This window comes from Lithobates pipiens, unplaced genomic scaffold (genome assembly GCF_037356315.1).
Source record: "Lithobates pipiens isolate NorthernLeopardFrog02 unplaced genomic scaffold, aLitPip1_a1.2 Scaffold_16, whole genome shotgun sequence".
Lineage (NCBI taxonomy): Eukaryota > Metazoa > Chordata > Amphibia > Anura > Ranidae > Lithobates > Lithobates pipiens.
In genome coordinates this window covers 220,485,236-220,501,752 of record NW_027507748.1, presented here as the reverse complement: position 1 = coordinate 220,501,752, position 16,517 = coordinate 220,485,236, and the positions used below count along the sequence as shown (strand labels likewise).

At 44.5% G+C, this 16,517-nt stretch overlaps 1 long non-coding RNA gene across 1 annotated transcript in view; it reads left to right on the top strand.

The window, feature by feature from the left end:
* Positions 1-791: 791 nt before the first annotated feature.
* The window catches only part of LOC143982402 (uncharacterized), a 120,255-nt gene continuing 104,529 nt past the window's right edge, over positions 792-16,517 (top strand). Inside the window, exon 1 of the long non-coding RNA XR_013274447.1 lies at positions 792-886. This is a non-coding gene — a long non-coding RNA (uncharacterized LOC143982402). The remainder of the gene's footprint in view (positions 887-16,517) is intronic.

Here is a 16,517-nt window from a genome sequence, read left to right as displayed (position 1 = left end):
GTGGCACAGAAAAAGATCATTTTAAAAAATGATTGCTGTGAAACTTGTCACCTTGTCTCAGCTGTTTTACTTTCATTTTTGTCCCTAAATGCATATCATTATTCATTGCTCTTCCCTGGAGCTTCCTTAGATCACAGACAAGTGGCACTTACTTCTCCTACAACATACTGTAACATTTTTTAGGTTCCATGGAAAGACAAATACACAAAAATGTGTGGTGCTTATTAACAGGCAGGGCTTAAAGTGGTTGTAAACCCTTACAACACACGTTGACCTACAGATAAGCCTAGATTAAGGCTTACCTGTACGTCCAAGAAATAGCTCCTAAACCTACACGGTTTAGGAGATATTTGCCAAAAGACAGGCACTGTTGTCTATGGCGCATGTGCTGTAGACAGAAGCGCGCAGGCGCACTGAGCACGGCATCGTCAACGACGAAGATGCCGCGTGTGTCGCTCCCATGCGCATGCGCGGGAGTGACGTCATCGCGGCTTCGCCGAATGACAGCGGCGGAGCAGCGAGACCCCACTGAGAAGATGGATGTGCCGGACTACAGGGGACAGCGGTGACATCGCTGGCTCCTGAGTCAGGTAAAGCCCCATACACACTATCAGATTGTCTGCTGATTTTTTCCATCAGATTTACCAAAACCATATAATATGAGGTCAAACCTTAGGGGTTTCAATGTGTATGCAATCAGGCAGGCCCTTGTACTACATGGTTTTGGTAAACCTGAAGGAAAAAATCAGCAGACAATCTGATAGTGTGTATGGGGCTTAAGTGACACATAATGGACTACTATGCGATGCATAGTAGTCCATTATGCTTTGTCTTTGCAGGGAATGAAAGAGGAAGTAAACTCATCAGGGTTTACTTCCTCTTTAAAGTGATTGTAAAGTCTTGTTTTTTTTTAAAATAACAAATATGTTATACTTACCTCCTCTGTGCAGGGGTTTTGCACAGAGCAGCACAGAGTAGCCCAAATCCTCCTTTTCTCGGACACCTGTTCATTGCTCCTGGCCCCTCCCACCTGTCGAGTGCCCCCTAGAGCAAGCAGCTTGCTCTGGGGGCACCCTAGCTGGGCTCCACTGTGTGGCTGCTGGAAGTCATACGGTATATACTCTCCTGGCCAGGAACTGCTTCTGCACATTTGCAAAAAGAATCTCTATTTATTCCTATATAAGCTTTTTTTTTTGGGGGGGGGGGGGGTCCAAACTGAAAAATTCTGAAAAAAAACCCCATAAATTGCAGCCTCACTGTACCATCAATCGCAGCCACTGTGCCATCAAACGCAGCCACTATGCCCATCAATTGCTGCCACTGTACCGTCAAACACAGACACTGACACTGTGACCATCAATTGCCACCACTGTGCCAACAAACGCAGCCACTGTGCCCATCAAATGCAGCCACTGTGCCCATTAATTTCCGCTACTGTGCCATCAAAAGCAGCCACTGTGCCATATCAAATTCTGCCACTGTGCCATCAAATGCTGCCACTGTGCCCCATCAAATACAGCTACTGTGCCCATCATATGCAGCTACTGTACCCATCAAATGCGGCCTCACTGTGCCCCATCTAATGCAGCCTCACTGTGCCCCATCTAATGCAGCCTCACCGTGCCCCATCGAATGCAGCCTCACTGTGCCCAATCCAATGCAGCCTCACTGTGCCCAGTCTAATGCAGCCTCACTGTGCCAAGTCTAATGTAGCCTCACTATGCCCAGCCTATTGCAGCTCTGAGCCTCACTTACCTTACAGGCAGCTCCACTCACGCCGTGCATTCCACCGAGCTGCCGACGTAATTTCCGGGATTCCTGAAACAGAGAACTCAGAAGTAACCTCTTCACTTGAATAACAAAGCTCCAGCCCATAGTAATTCTATGGGCGGAAGCTGCTCGACGCTTTGGATTATGCCACAGAGCAGGTCAAAGCCTGAAAATAAAGCGCCTCGTCTGCAATCTCGTGATTGCACTGACGTGGCACTTCCCATAGTGCATTGTGTCAGGTGCCCAAACACAGTGCACTTAACCACTTAAGGACCAAGCCTCTTTCTGAGATTTGTTGTTTACAAGTTACAAGTTAAAAACAGTTTTTTTTGCTATAAAATTACTTAGAACCCCCAAATATTATACATTTTTTTCCCAACACCCTAGAGAATAAAATGACAATCGTTGCAATACTTTCTGTCACACCGTACTTGCGCAGCGGCCTTACAATCGCACTTTTTTTTTAAAAAATACACTTATTTGAATTAAAAATAAAACAACAGTAAAGTTAGCCCAATTTTTTTTATATTGTGAAAGATAATATTACACTGAGTAAACTGATACCCAACATGTCACGCTTCAAAATTGCGCCCGCAATGGCGACAAACTTTTACCCTTAAAAATCTCCATAGGCAATGTTTAAAAATTTTTACAGGTCTAGGCAACGTTTGAAATTTTTTACAGGTCGCATGTTTTGAGTTACAGAGGAAGTCTAGGGCTAGAATTATTGCTCTCGCTCTACTGATCATGGCGATACCTCACATGTGTGGTTTGAACACTGCTTTCCTATGCGGGCGCTACTCACTTATGCGTTCGCTTCTGCACGTGAGCTCGTCGGGACGGGGTGCGTTGAAAAAAATCTATTTCATTTTTTTTACACTGTTTTTAAAAAAAGAAAAAAAAATTCACTTTTATTCCTATTACAAGGAATGTAAAAATCCCTTGTAATAGAAAAAAAGCATGACAGGACCTCTTAAATATGAGACCTGGGGTCAAAAAGACCCCAGATCCCATATTTACACTAAAATGCAATAAAGAAAAAAAAATGTGTCATTTAAAAAAATGTCCCTTTAAGAGCTGTGGGCTGAAGTGACTTTTGATGTCGCTTCTCCTCAGCAATTATATGGAGACGGGTGGGGGCCATCTTCCTCTCACTCGTCTCCATACCAAGCAGGAGACAAGAGGTGATCGTCTCCACCACTGCTGATGGCGAATCTGCCAAAGAGAACACTTTTATCTTGTAGCGGACTGCCTGCTGAAGAAGAGGATAGCTAGCTGCTGCCATAACAATTATATCCTACTTCAAACAGCCGACGTAAAACTGCGGCGGGTGGTCCGTAAGTGGTTAAAGAACTTTTTTTTATTTTTTATTTTTAAAGTTACCTTTTAAAAAATTACAATTTTTTTTAATTATTATTTTTAATTATTATTTTTTGTGACTGCTGGGTGGGGGGGTGGTGCCCGTGCGTCCCCTATGGACGGGCCGCCACTGCTTCCCACTCTTTGGATACATATGGACAAGGATATTTTCTCTGGGAATAGGTGCAGGAACTGTCCCCCCACACGCACATACCTGCCAAACTTTATCAAATACTAGCTCTCCCCTCTGCATACAACCCTCCCTCCACTGCCCTCATCTTCCCCCCCTCCTAAAAAGCTCCACCATCTGCCATGCATCTTACCTTTGTTGCAATATTAACCGGTTCCTGACCAGAGCACGCCGATGTACGTCGACAGAATGGCAAGGGCAGGCATATTGGCGTACAGGTACGTCCAATCTTTAATGCCGCCCTGCCATCCCGAGCGCGCCACTGGCGGCGCGCCCGCATGCTGGTCGGGACCCCAGTGAGTCCGTGGGCATTCCCGCGAACGTCTCACGGGGTGGCTGAACGAGGAAATGCCATGGTAAACAGCATTTCCCCATTCTGCCTAGCAACTAGTGACGCTGATCTCTGCTCCATGTGATTGGAGCAGAGATCAGTGTTCACTAAATTAAAGCCCAGCCCCCCACAGTTAGTAACACACCCCTAGGAACACTTAACCCCTACACTGCCACCCACTGGTTAACCCCTTCACTGCCAGTGTCATTTACACAGGAATCACTGCATTTATATAGCAGTGATTGCTGTAGAAATGACAATGGTCCCAAAAATGTGTCAAAAATGTCCGATGTGTCCGCTATAATCGCAGTCACAATAAAAATTGCTGATCGCCGCCATTACTAGTTAAAAAAAAAATTATTAATAAAAATGCCATAAAACTATCCCCTATTTTTTAAACGTTATAACTTTTGCGCAAACCAATCAATAAACGCTTACTGCGTTTTTTTTAACCAAAAATATGTAGAAGAATATGTATCGGCCTAAACTGAGGGAAAAAAAATGTTTTTTTATATATTTTTGGGGGATATTTATTATAACAAAAAATAAAAAAAATTCATTTTTTTCAAAATTGTCGCTCTATTTTTGTTTATAGCGCAAAAAATAAAAACCGCAGGGGTGATCAAATACCACCAAAAGAAAGCTCTATTTGTGGGAAAAAAGGACGTGAATTTTGTTTGGGAGCCATGTCGCATGACTGCGCAATTGTCAGTTAAAGCGACGCAGTGCCGAATCGCAAAAAGTGGTCTGGTCTTTGACCAGCAAAATGGTCCGGGGCTGAAGTGGTTAAGCTGAAGCACCCATCAGCTGTACTACACACACTTAGGCTGGATTCACACCTATGCATTTTTAGTGCTTTTTGCATTTTGCAGATTTGCACTACAGAACGTGTTCCATAGCAAACCATGGTAAATGGACTGTAGTGCAAATCTGCAAAATGCAAAAAGCACTAAAAATGCATAGGTGTGAATGCAGCCTTACAGGGGGAAAATGCAGTGGGGCCCTCAACAACTGGAGATCGCACAGGGTGCAGCCTACCACGCGCCCCCTTTCGCCCATGAATCCACTGAATCCTGGGCATCTATCCTATATCTCCCTTATCCCTGTCCTGCACTCACATAGTTGCCAACATTGTACAAAAAATTTCAGGACACTTTTTTGGCTGTGGGCAGAGTCACACTATAATTAGGGGGCGGGGCAGGCATTTGTAGGCGTGACATAGGAAAAAGAAAAAATGTGGCGTGTGAATCGCCAAAAAAATGGGTGTGGTTTACGCGAAATAGTTGGTGTGGATTAAATGGGTGTGGTTAGAGTCTGAGATGAATGTGGGATGGAGAGGGGGAAAGGGGGGTAAAGGGATGGAAGGATGGCAGCCCCAGATCCTACACCACAATAGCAATGTGTATTTCAGAGTTTAACAATCAGCAGATAAAGATACTCCAAGCACCTGGTGTTAGCGCTTCAGTCATCCCGGCACATGGTTGTTATGGTGTCAGGATGATTGAAGCGCATTATTTCTATTATTACATTGTAATATAAAATTAAATCATTCAACTCACCATAATTCAGAATCAGTGAGACCCCTGAGCGTGTCACCCGCCACGTCGCCTGCCACACATCAGAGTCCGTCCTTATATCAGGTGCCCCCAGCAGAATGCCTCCGTCCATCAGACATTCCCAGCGGAGTGCCTCTTACATCAGGTGTCCCCAGCGGAGTGCCTCTTACATCAGGTGTCCTCAGCGGAGTGCCTCTTACATCAGGTGTCCCCAGCGGAGTGCCTCTTACATCAGGTGTCCCCAGTGGAGTGCCTCCTACATCAGGTGTCCCCAGTGGAGTGCCTCTTACATCAGCTGTCCTCAGCGGAGTGCCTCTTACATCAGGTGTCCCCAGCAGAGTGCCTCTTACATCAGGTGTCCCCAGTGGAGTGCCTCTTACATCAGGTGTCCCCAGTGGAGCGCCTCTTACATCAGGTGTCCCCAGCGGAGCGCCTCTTACATCAGGTGTCCCCAGCGGAGCGCCTCTTACATCAGGTGTTCCCAGCGGAGCGCCTCTTACATCAGGTGTCCCCAATGGAGCGCCTCTTACATCAGGTGTCCCCAGTGGAGTGCCTCTTACATCAGGTGTCCCCAGTGGAGTGCCTCTTACATCAGGTGTCCCCAGTGGAGTGCCTCTTACATCAGGTGTCCTCAGCGGAGTGCCTCTTACATCAGGTGTCCTCAGCAGAGTGCCTCTTACATCAGGTGTCCCCAGCGGAGTGCCTCTTACATCATGTGTCCCCATCGGAGTGCCTCTTACAGTGTTGGCTGCAGTCTAGCTACAACTCCTCAAGAGTGGTGACAAGGGGGGAGAGGTGTGTGGGTGGAGGCATGGTGTCTTGGGGTGTTACAGGCTGACTTGGGGAAGGGTGGAGGCATGGTGGTGATTTGGGAGTGCTGGCATTATGGTGACCTAGGGGGTGCAGGCATGGTGGTGACTAGGCCGGAGGGGGTGCAGGCATGGTGGTGACTAGGCCGGGGGGGAAAGCAGGTATGGTAGTGACAGGGGGGGAAAGGGGGGAAGAATATTAAACAAAGGTATCACACAGTGCATTCCACTGGGCAATAAACATAGAAGAGCGAAGGTTAAACCTGGGTGGCTAAACTGTAATGTAAAAAGCCTCATTAAGGAGAAAAAAATAGCCTTTAAACAATTTAAAGGAGTTGGGTCCCCATCAGCAGTCCAACACTACAAGAAATGCAATAAGACGCGTAAAAAACATAATCAGGGCGGCTAAAAAAGATTATGGGAGAGTAAAAAAGTTCCAAATAATTATTTTAGATATATTAACAGTAAAAAGGCAAAATCAGAGCACAATACCCACATTAAGGAGGAAAAAAAATGTCATTAGTAGTAATCAGCATGGGTTTACGAAAGCATCTGCTAACATTCTGCGAGGAAGTGAGCTGCCATCTACAGAGGGGGAGGCCTGTGGATTTGGTGTATCTGGAGTTTGCAATTTGATACAGTTCCCCATAATTTACAAGCTGAAGTCTGCAGGCATGGACCATAAGCTTTGCTTGTTCTTGGATAAAAAACTGGTTACAGGGACGTGTCCAAAGAGTTGTGATAAATAACAATTTTATTTAGTGGAATGTATTCCGACTGGTCTGGAGTGGTGAGTGGGGTACCTCATGGTTCTGTCTTGGGACCAATTCTATTCAATTTATTCATAAATTATATATATAAAATGAGATTTAATGTTGAGAAATGTAAAGCACTTTTGGGCAAAAAACATAAAGGCAAACTACTTACTAGGTGAGAAGCGCTGGAGGAATCAAGGATTGAGAGATCTGGCGGCCCTAGTAGATGACAGATTGAGCAATAGCATGCAATGTCAAGCTAGTATAGGGTAGTACAACTAGGTTGAGTTATGAATATTTATTCTTCCTGCCAGCCCAGTAGGAGGTTCTTGGTCACTGGTGCATTGTGGGAGAGGGGATATATTTTGACAGGGCCACTTGCTTGGGTGCTCTTGCTTCGGGCCCTCCTGGCCTGAGAACATGCTGCTGAAGTGAGCTCTGTATGTAGGCCCAGAAGCCTGTCTGGGGCCTACTTATCCTGGGGGTGGTCATTAGGCTGTCTTGCACAGCGTGAAAGAAGCCAAGCTGAGAAGATCCAGGGGAGGGAGCTCTCCTACTGGAGAGAGCCAGGATGAAGGCTGGTCTCTCAGGAGGGCCTGGTAATGCGTTTGGAGGATGCACCTACATCTAAAATGTTCTTACAGTGTTGCTGGGTCAGCTTAAACATTATGATACTGTGAAGCTGAATCAGTTCTACAATCTGAAACGTGTTTTCAGTATTGCCGACTCACGGGTCAGCTTAAAGGTTCTAGTACTGTGAAGCTGTACTTTTTCTGGATCCAAGGAGTCTGTAAGTGATCTGCTGCTGGTATCTGAGACCCCCAACCCTCTCTCCTACTACCTCCTTTCAAGTTCTGCATTAAGGCTTTGAAAAAGATCTAAAGTGACGCGCGACCAATTTCTTTTCCAAACTCCCCATTATAGCCATGGTCTCAGACCCAGGGAGGCACTACACATGCAAGCACATAGAGGGCTAGAGACACTTCTTCCACACTGTTACAGCACGCAGGCCTGGCATAGTTACAAATTGTCCTTTATTTTGAATCAACCTGTCCGTCTTTCCTCCTGCATTGTCCCTATTTTTTAGTCTAAACCTAGCCCCAGAGACTGAACAAGGGATATCACCTGATTTCCCCATCCATGCTAAACAGCATGGATGGAGGAATCTCCACTGCCAGCTATTGTATTCAGGCAGCAGCAGCAACAAGAATATATTATAGTTTTATATAAGACATTGTACACGTCTGCAATTCCTATTCCCTGTGCGCCTGTAGTCAGTGTTTGTCCAGCTGAGGGCAATCTTCTCATACTGCTAACAAGCCTCCTGAATTATTCACCTGAAGATACTTGGAAGCCTGAAAACAAATCCAGCACTGACAGAAGGAGTGTGATACCCTATCTGTTAGCTGCATCTGAGAATAGGCCAGGTCCTAGTGAAAATAATACCATATACAGAGAGACATTTTGACATGAGCTACATCTGGAGATGTATTGTGTGTCAGGAAAATGAGACTTATTTATTACTATGGCTAGAATATTTATTAGTATTCTGTGGGCAGAGCTGTTTCATACTCTCCAATCTCTTCTTCAAATTAAAATTGTACATAATTCCAATAAACCCAGATAGCTATGTTCATCTGGAAAGTTTGGCACTTCAGAAATAGTAAATAAAACAAGGGATCTAGAGTATGCCTCCCAACTTTTGAACTTGAGAATGAGGGACATTTTAGGGGGACAGTGAGCTGCAGCACGCTAAATGTGAGCTACTGCAAAAAAGCGGGCGTGGCCAAACATGATAGTGGGAGGAGCTTATGGACAATGGTTAAAGTGAACGTAAAGCTTCTTTTTTTTTTTTTATAACCAACATGTCATACTTGCCTCCATTGTGCAGTTCGTTTTGCACAGAGAGGCCCCGATCATCCTCTTCTGGGGTCCCTTGGTGGCGCTATCAGCTTCACCCCACATCGTATGACCCCGCTGCCGAGTCCAGCATTTGCGTCCATTGACGCAGAATGTAGGACTCGGCCCCAACCCCGGGTCATTGGATTTGATCGACAGCAGTGGGAGCCAATGGCTGCGCTGCTATCAATCTATCCAATCAAAAGCCAAGAACCCCAGACAGAGAGGAAGAGCGTGTCTCTGCCGTGGGAATTACAGGGCTCAGGTGAGTAAAACGGGGGGGGGGCTAGGGGGCCGGTCACTGTCTGAAGTTTTTTCACCTTCATGCATGAGGGTTTACAACCCCTTTAATAAACCTTGGCTTTCTTGTACCTAAAGTAGAGCTGCACGATTCTGGACAAAATGAGAATCGCAATTATTTTTTAGAATAAAAAGATAACGATTCTCGTAACGTCATTTTTTTTTTTTTTTAGTAGAGGGAGAGCGATTGATTGAGAGCGATTGATTTGAGAGCGACTGATTTGAGAGCGAGAGAGATTGATTAATTGAGAGATTGATTAATTGAGAGATTGATTAATTGAGAGAGTGATTGAAAGATTGATTAATTGAGAGATTGATTTATTGAGAGATTGATTAATAGATTGAGACTCTCAATCAATTTCTCTCTCTCTCAATCAATCTCTCAATTAATCAATCTCTCTGAATGAATCACTCTCTCTCTCTCTCTCTCTCAATCACTCTCTCTCAATCAATCATCTCAAGAGAGAGAGATTAATTCAGAGAGATTGATTGAGAGATTGATTAAGTGAGACTTGATTGAAAGATTAAGATTAAAAAGCATTTACTGTTTCTAAAAAAAAGTATAGCAGCTCACATTTCATCAGTGCTGCAGTCATGCTTGTGCTGGTGCTCTGTCCCCGAGAACCTCTGGGAAGAAGAAACATACCTGACTAATCACATTCTTCTTTGCTGAGTGACATCAGACGTTTCACGCTGGCTCGACGGCTTCCCCTCTGCTCCGAAACAGGGAAACAGGCAGCATCCTAGGGACACCGCTCGCTTTTCAGCTCACATTCTTACAACAAATTGCTTGATGGCCATAATCGCGCAAATCCGGAGTTACGATCGTGGAGGGTGGAGAATCGCAATAATGATTCGCTGCGATTAATTGTGCATTTCACAAAGAAAGTATAAAAAATTATTAAATAAGACAAGCACACTTTTGAAAAATTCCAGCGGTGGTAATCCACACTTGCTATCCAGCGACGGACGATCATCTCTCCGGGGGCATGTTCAGGAGGGAGGGGGGCCGCTCTCTCATCCCCCCCCTCTTTTCCTGCGGCCTGCCAGGTTGCGTGCTTGGATAAAGGGTCTGGTGTGGATTTTTAGGGGGACCCCCACGTTAATTTTTTTTAAATTTGACGCGGGGTTCCCCTTAATATCCATACTAGACCTGAAGGGTCTGGTATGGATATTTGGGGGGAACCCCGCATCAAATTTTTTTTTACATTTGACGCAGGGTTCCCCTTAATATCCATACCAAACCTGAAGGGCCTGGTAATTGAATTTGGGGGACTCCCACGCTTTTTTATTTATTTTTATCAATGACTTTCAATGAGTGTTCTCTGTATTACGGAGCTGACAATTCATAATAGCTGCGAGTGATTTTAAAGGACTTTTTTTCCTGCATAAATGACACTTTGTGCAGGGACAGTTCTAAGCACCAGAAACATGCGCCTCTTCACAGGCATACTACAGACACCCCCCCCCCCCCCCTACGAAATTTAAAGGAATATTACACTTTTATTGTTTCACTTTAATCATTATTAAAATCACTGCTCCCGAAAAAACGGACGTTTTTAAAACTTTTTTTTGCATTGATACGCGTCCCCTGGGGCAGGACCTGGGTCCCCAAACACTTTTTAGGACAGTAACTTGCATCTTTTTTCTCTGTCGAATAGTTTCTCTATATAATCTTGGACTAATAGAGGTAAGGTTAGGCACATTCGACCACAGGTTCTATAGATACAGATTGTTATTGTCAGAGTCACGTCGAATCTCCTATTCTATATCGAACTGTTGTAACAACTAAAACGAAAATAAAGCATTTATTTATGTCGGATCTTTTGTTTTTCGGATTCTGTGCTTTCGTTATTGTTTGTCAAAACGAAAATGAAAATAGCTGAAATTCGGAAGAAAATGCATTCGGACGAAAACTAATGCACATGTCTATTTACCCCAGGCAAGCTGCTCCCCCATCCAGAGGCTCAGGAAGCCATCAGAATCACTCGCTGCTTTAAAATCTCCCACCCATCCAACACCTTCTCAGCACAGGATTGACTGTGCTGAGGGTTGTCGGCAGGCACAGGGGGACATGGAGAGGAGGTGAAGATGACCTAGCCCACCTCGTCCTCCCTCTTCACACATCCCGTACAGCAAGCGGGGGGACCTGGTGGGCGGGGGACTGTGTTGCTGAGCACTGAAAGCCTCAGCTTGACAGCGGCCGTTTGGCATGCACTGGACAGGGAAATTAGTGGGAACCGCTGCAGGTCTCAGTCTGGATTTGCGAGACACTGGGATTTGCTTGAAATTCCGGGACAGTCCCGGTGACTACGTGACGGTCGGGAGGTATGATCCAGAGTCATTCTTTGGCCTGTGACTGGTTTGGTAGATGGGTCTGGGAGTTGATCGCTGCATGCAGCAGACTCTTCCTGGGCAATCAGAGTTTGTAGATGGAGAGATGGAAATAAAGTTGTCAGATGCTCCATTATTACTGTATCTGCGGCTCAGGCTGGGCCAAGCTTCTATAAGGGCCAGTTCACACTGGTGTGACTAGCATTCCAACTTTGAGAACACAAGTTGCATGACATTTTAAAATCAATAGTTCCCTATGAGAGTCGACTTAACTGGTCCCACTTGTGTTGGTCTGACTTTGGGTGCCTGTGGGCTGGGTTTATATTCCCCTCAGAAAGAAAGCTCAGGGCTCGCACTTGTGAACAGCTCCACCCTACAGGCAGGTGGCTTGGTGTAGTAGACAGCTCCACGAAATAGAGACAAGCGGTCTCTTGGAGTCTGAGCACGTATGTCTGCAGGAGGCAGATGTGGCCCGCAACCAAGCAGCACGCAGCTGTTGTAGTAAGCTCCAGGAGGGAGTTTGACTAAGTAAGAGTGAGTGAGCCAGGAGGCTGAAGTTTTTCTGTTATACAATGATGGTTGAACCCCCTTCGAGGAAAGACTTGTCAAAAACTGTCGGTTGTGTTTTTTACTTTTTAAAACATTTTTTGGTGAATGGGTAGGGGTACAATGTACCTGATACCCATTCACATGGGGCGGGGCGGCATCTGGGGGCCCCCTAGTTAAAGGAGGCTTCCAGAATCCGATAAGCCCCCCCACCCACAGACCGACAACCAATGGCCAAGGTTGTTGGGAAGAGGCTCTTGTCCCCATCAACATGGTCGAAAAAGTGCTTGGGGGGGATCCCAAGCACCATCCCCATGTTGAGGGCAAGCGGACTGGTAGGGTTTAGGAGGGGGGTGTTTGCTGCCCCCCCCTTTTCTGGCCTGCCAGGCTGCTTGCTCAGATAAGGGTCTGGAATGGATTTTAGGGACTATCCCAGGCCAAGTTTTTTTTTTACATTTTGGCCTGGAGTCCCCCTTAAAATCTATGCCAGACCCAAAAAGCCTGTTATGGATTTTAGGGGGGGGCAGCGCTGTTTTTTTTTTTTAATTTTGCCATGGATTTCCCCTTAAAATCTATACCAGACCCAAAGACCCTGGTATGGATTTTTGGGGGGACCCCCTACCATTTTTCTTAATTCTGTCATAGGGTTCCCCTTAACCACTTCAAACCCACATGTGAAATAAAAAAATCAGGATCATATACTGAATACTATTATTACAGGTATTAACCGCATACCATTATTAGGATACAATATTTTTTGAGATAGTGATCCTTTAAGAGTCTGTCAGAGCCCTGACCGCACCAGACTGCACTAAGCTCAGCCAGACAGACTTCTCCAGCTTGCCGAGTTCATTGAACCCTAGGAGAAACAGTCACTCTATGTGCTTAGCTGTCCCAGCGGGTTGAATGAAAAAAAACCTCACAGCTCAGAAGGAACTGCTGTACTATCTGATGTTAGTACAGCAATCTCCCCTACTGTGCTATTGTGTTCTGACAGGGGGGTCTGCCATTGGCTGAGAGCGCTGACCGAAAGCCGTTTGGCAGACCTTTTTTGGCCCTGCCCCTTTGACGGACCGGTTTCAGTACACGCGGGCCGAATGACAGCCTGTTTCTATTGACCCAGGCCAATTCTGCCCAATATTCGGCCTGTGTGTACTAGGTACAAAACTGATAAACAGCCTGATGGTGAATAGCCTCAGTAAGTAGCCATCTGTACCTACTCTAAAGGCATATGTCAATGGGCGTTTTTATCCTGCATTTGATGTGCTGTTGGAATGCAAATCAAACACAGATCAGCAAAATCTCATAGGCTTTAATTTGAACTGAGCAGGTGAAACACATCTTATTTTTTCTCAAAGCCATGTTTTCCATTCAAACACAACTACCCATCAACATTGAGTCCTAAAGGACACCTGTGCTGAGAAAATGAAGGCATCGCCATTGCATCATAGGCGTACACAGGGGGTGTGCCAGGTGTGCCTGGGCACACCCTAATCACTATGTGTGGTGCCGATTCTCCTTACTGCCCAGTCTCCCCCCCCTTCTTGTTTTCCTGTTCCACAGTGCTGCTGGCTTCTCTCCTCTCCTTTCCGCCCGGCTACTGTGGAGGATGTTTCAGGATGGAGAGCGGGAAGGGCTAGTAAATATGTAATTTACTGACCCCTTCTTTTTTTTAAATTGTCAGAATATTTATACTGAAATAATAAAAATGTATTGTAATTATGAAAATATGCAAATCTTTGATTTGGGAGATTTACAATTTTCTACCAATACCAACAAGAAATTCAAGTTTGTTTATTCGTGCTATTTTGAAGACAAGTGTTACAAAAGATATGGCTAAAAATATATATTTATTAAATAAAAATCAGTGCAAATTAATATCAGGTACATATCGTGATAATACGATAAATGGATACACTTCTACATATCAAAGATAAATGGTAATATAGATTATATTATTCACATTTCTGTTATTCAAGTTCTTATAATAAATTACCACATTTTAATACTTGAATGAAGCGGGTACATTTAAGACTTGGTAACTCTTAGACCCCATTCACACCTGAGCGTTTTGTAGCTTGACGCCTGAAGCTACAAAACGCTGGAGGGGAAAAAATCCATTATTCTCAATGGAGATGGTTCACATCTCCACTCCAAGTCGCCTGAAGCCCTATGCCTGAAGCTCAAACAAGTTCCAGACAGATCTAGATAGCAAGACAGAGAGAACCTCTCTTCCTTCTTCCTGAGATCTCCCGATAGATCACATGCCTTTCTTTTTCTTCCCATCACTCTCTTTTCCTGCTGTCTATCTCTCCTTTTTATCTCACCCCAAAAGTGGGTGTGTGTTTCACAACTATGTAATTGATGATGTCATATGACAATGGTGTTTATATGTTACCTTGACAACCAAAACCAACGCCATTTTGAAAAAGTACCAATTTCAGCCTCTTAGGGAAAGTGTTGTATCAGAAATTACTTTTAATGTGATTGACATAACCTTCTGACCTCAGCTTAGCAAAACACCATAAACTGTCTAATGGTTGACAATCAAGTGTCAAGATCGCCAGACAACCTGAGGACTAGCTTAGATTTGTGTGTTGGGATAGATTTCCCCACATCTAGTTAATGGTTTGTTACATTCCTTGAACCTGAAGTCATTACAGCTAGAATCTCACATGAGTAACTTTTCTCATAATGATATATATGTATTAAATTAATTATATATGAATAACCAATACAGACATATTATAAGCATATTATGAAAGAAACATTATCATTTAACATATATAATAGAATAGGAATTGTGAAAAAGCCCTCTGGTTTCTGTAGCTTATTCTGAAATACTATTTAGGTTTGTAAACTCATTTGAAATACAATTCCCTAAACTATACACCGTCTGTAGAAATCCACCTTAACTATAAGTGTCAATGACAAGAGATATATAACCTGGGATAATGGTACAGACAGATCATACACAACCTCCCTGTAAGACAGAAAACAAAATGTGCAACAATGCTCATTGAAAAATATACAATATAAAGGCCTATATATATATATATATATATATATACATATATATATATATATATATATATATATATATATATATATATATATATATATATATATATATATATATATATGAATATAACTTATTTTAAAGTGGTTGTAAACCCTTACAAACCACTTTGACCTACAGGTAAGCCTAGATTAAGGCTTACCTGTAGGTCCAAGCAATATCTCCTAAACCTATATAGTTTAGGAGATATTTGCCCGAAAACGGGCACCGCTGTCTACGGCGCATGCGCCGTAGACAGTGGCGCGCAGGCGCACTGAGCGCGGCATTTCCAAGAATGGAGCTGCTGCGCGTGTCAACTCCCGTGCGCATGCGCGGGAGTGACGTCATCACGGCTTCGCCGCATGACAGCGGCGGAGCTGCGAGACCCCACCAACAAGATGGATGCGGCGGATTACAGGGGACAGCGGCGACTTCGCTGGCTCCTGTGTCAGGTAAGTGACACATAATGGGCTACTATGCGATGCATAGTAGTCCATTATGCTTTGCCTTTACAGGGAATGAAAGAGGAAGTAAACTCATCACGGTTTACTTCCTCTTTAACCCCAAATGTTCTGACAAAATGAACACAGTGAACACACTCACTCACTGTGTCTATTCATAACTAAGGCATAGTAAACTGTTTTTACTATGCTTCAGTTTGTGAATGACCAGGAAGCCACTGAGCACAGAGCAAATCCCATTCATTCACTGTCCAATGCAGCTGAGCCTCAGAAAAAGGCATGTGTGTTTGAGTTTTGGGGTGCACACCCTAATCCAATAGGCTGTGCACACCTATGCATTGCATATAAGCACACATGCATGCACACAGCCCTCTCTGTGTGAGGATACAAGCCCACATGTCTTGTATGCTGGGCTGGTTACATCTGGGGGTAGGGGGTAAGGAAAAAACAAATCCACCCTCATAGTGCTAAAACTGGGAAACCGTTCAGCATATGAAGCCCAATTCTGTGGTTCCACCAGCAAGCCCCTACATCACTACGGGATGTAGGGGTTGTCAGGTGGAATCAGAGCGCTCTAGCAGGGACCAAACATCAGATACTACATGAAGTGCGTTGGATGCTGATGATGCTTTGTCTGGCTTAACTCTTTAAGTGAGCCTACACCATGTCCATGTCCAAAGAAAAGACTGTCATGCAGTGCTGCAGTTTTTTTGCATGGGGGAAAGGAAAGGTGTGTGCTAATGGAACAAGCCTACTGGTCACTTTTAATCTTGAGAACATTGCCTAGTCCAGTGATGGCGAACCTTGGCACTCCTGATGTTTTGAAACTACATTTCCCATGATGCTCCACTACACTGCAGAGTGCATGAGCATCATGGGAAATGTAGTTCCAAAACATCTGGGGTGCCAAGGCCTAGTCCATGCCTTGAACTTCATAGTGCAGCACAGATTAAAATAAAGTGGATGTGTTTCACCAGGTCAGAATAGTTTGTAGACACTTTTGCCACACCTTTAAATACATTTATAATTGAAACTCTGCTTAAATGTAAAATCAATTGCTGCCAGCAGTACCACTGTCTGGCACCTCTGCTTCTTCTTTCACTTGCAGAAAACGCCTGCCTTGTGTCTCAGAATCTGAGGCCTATTTAA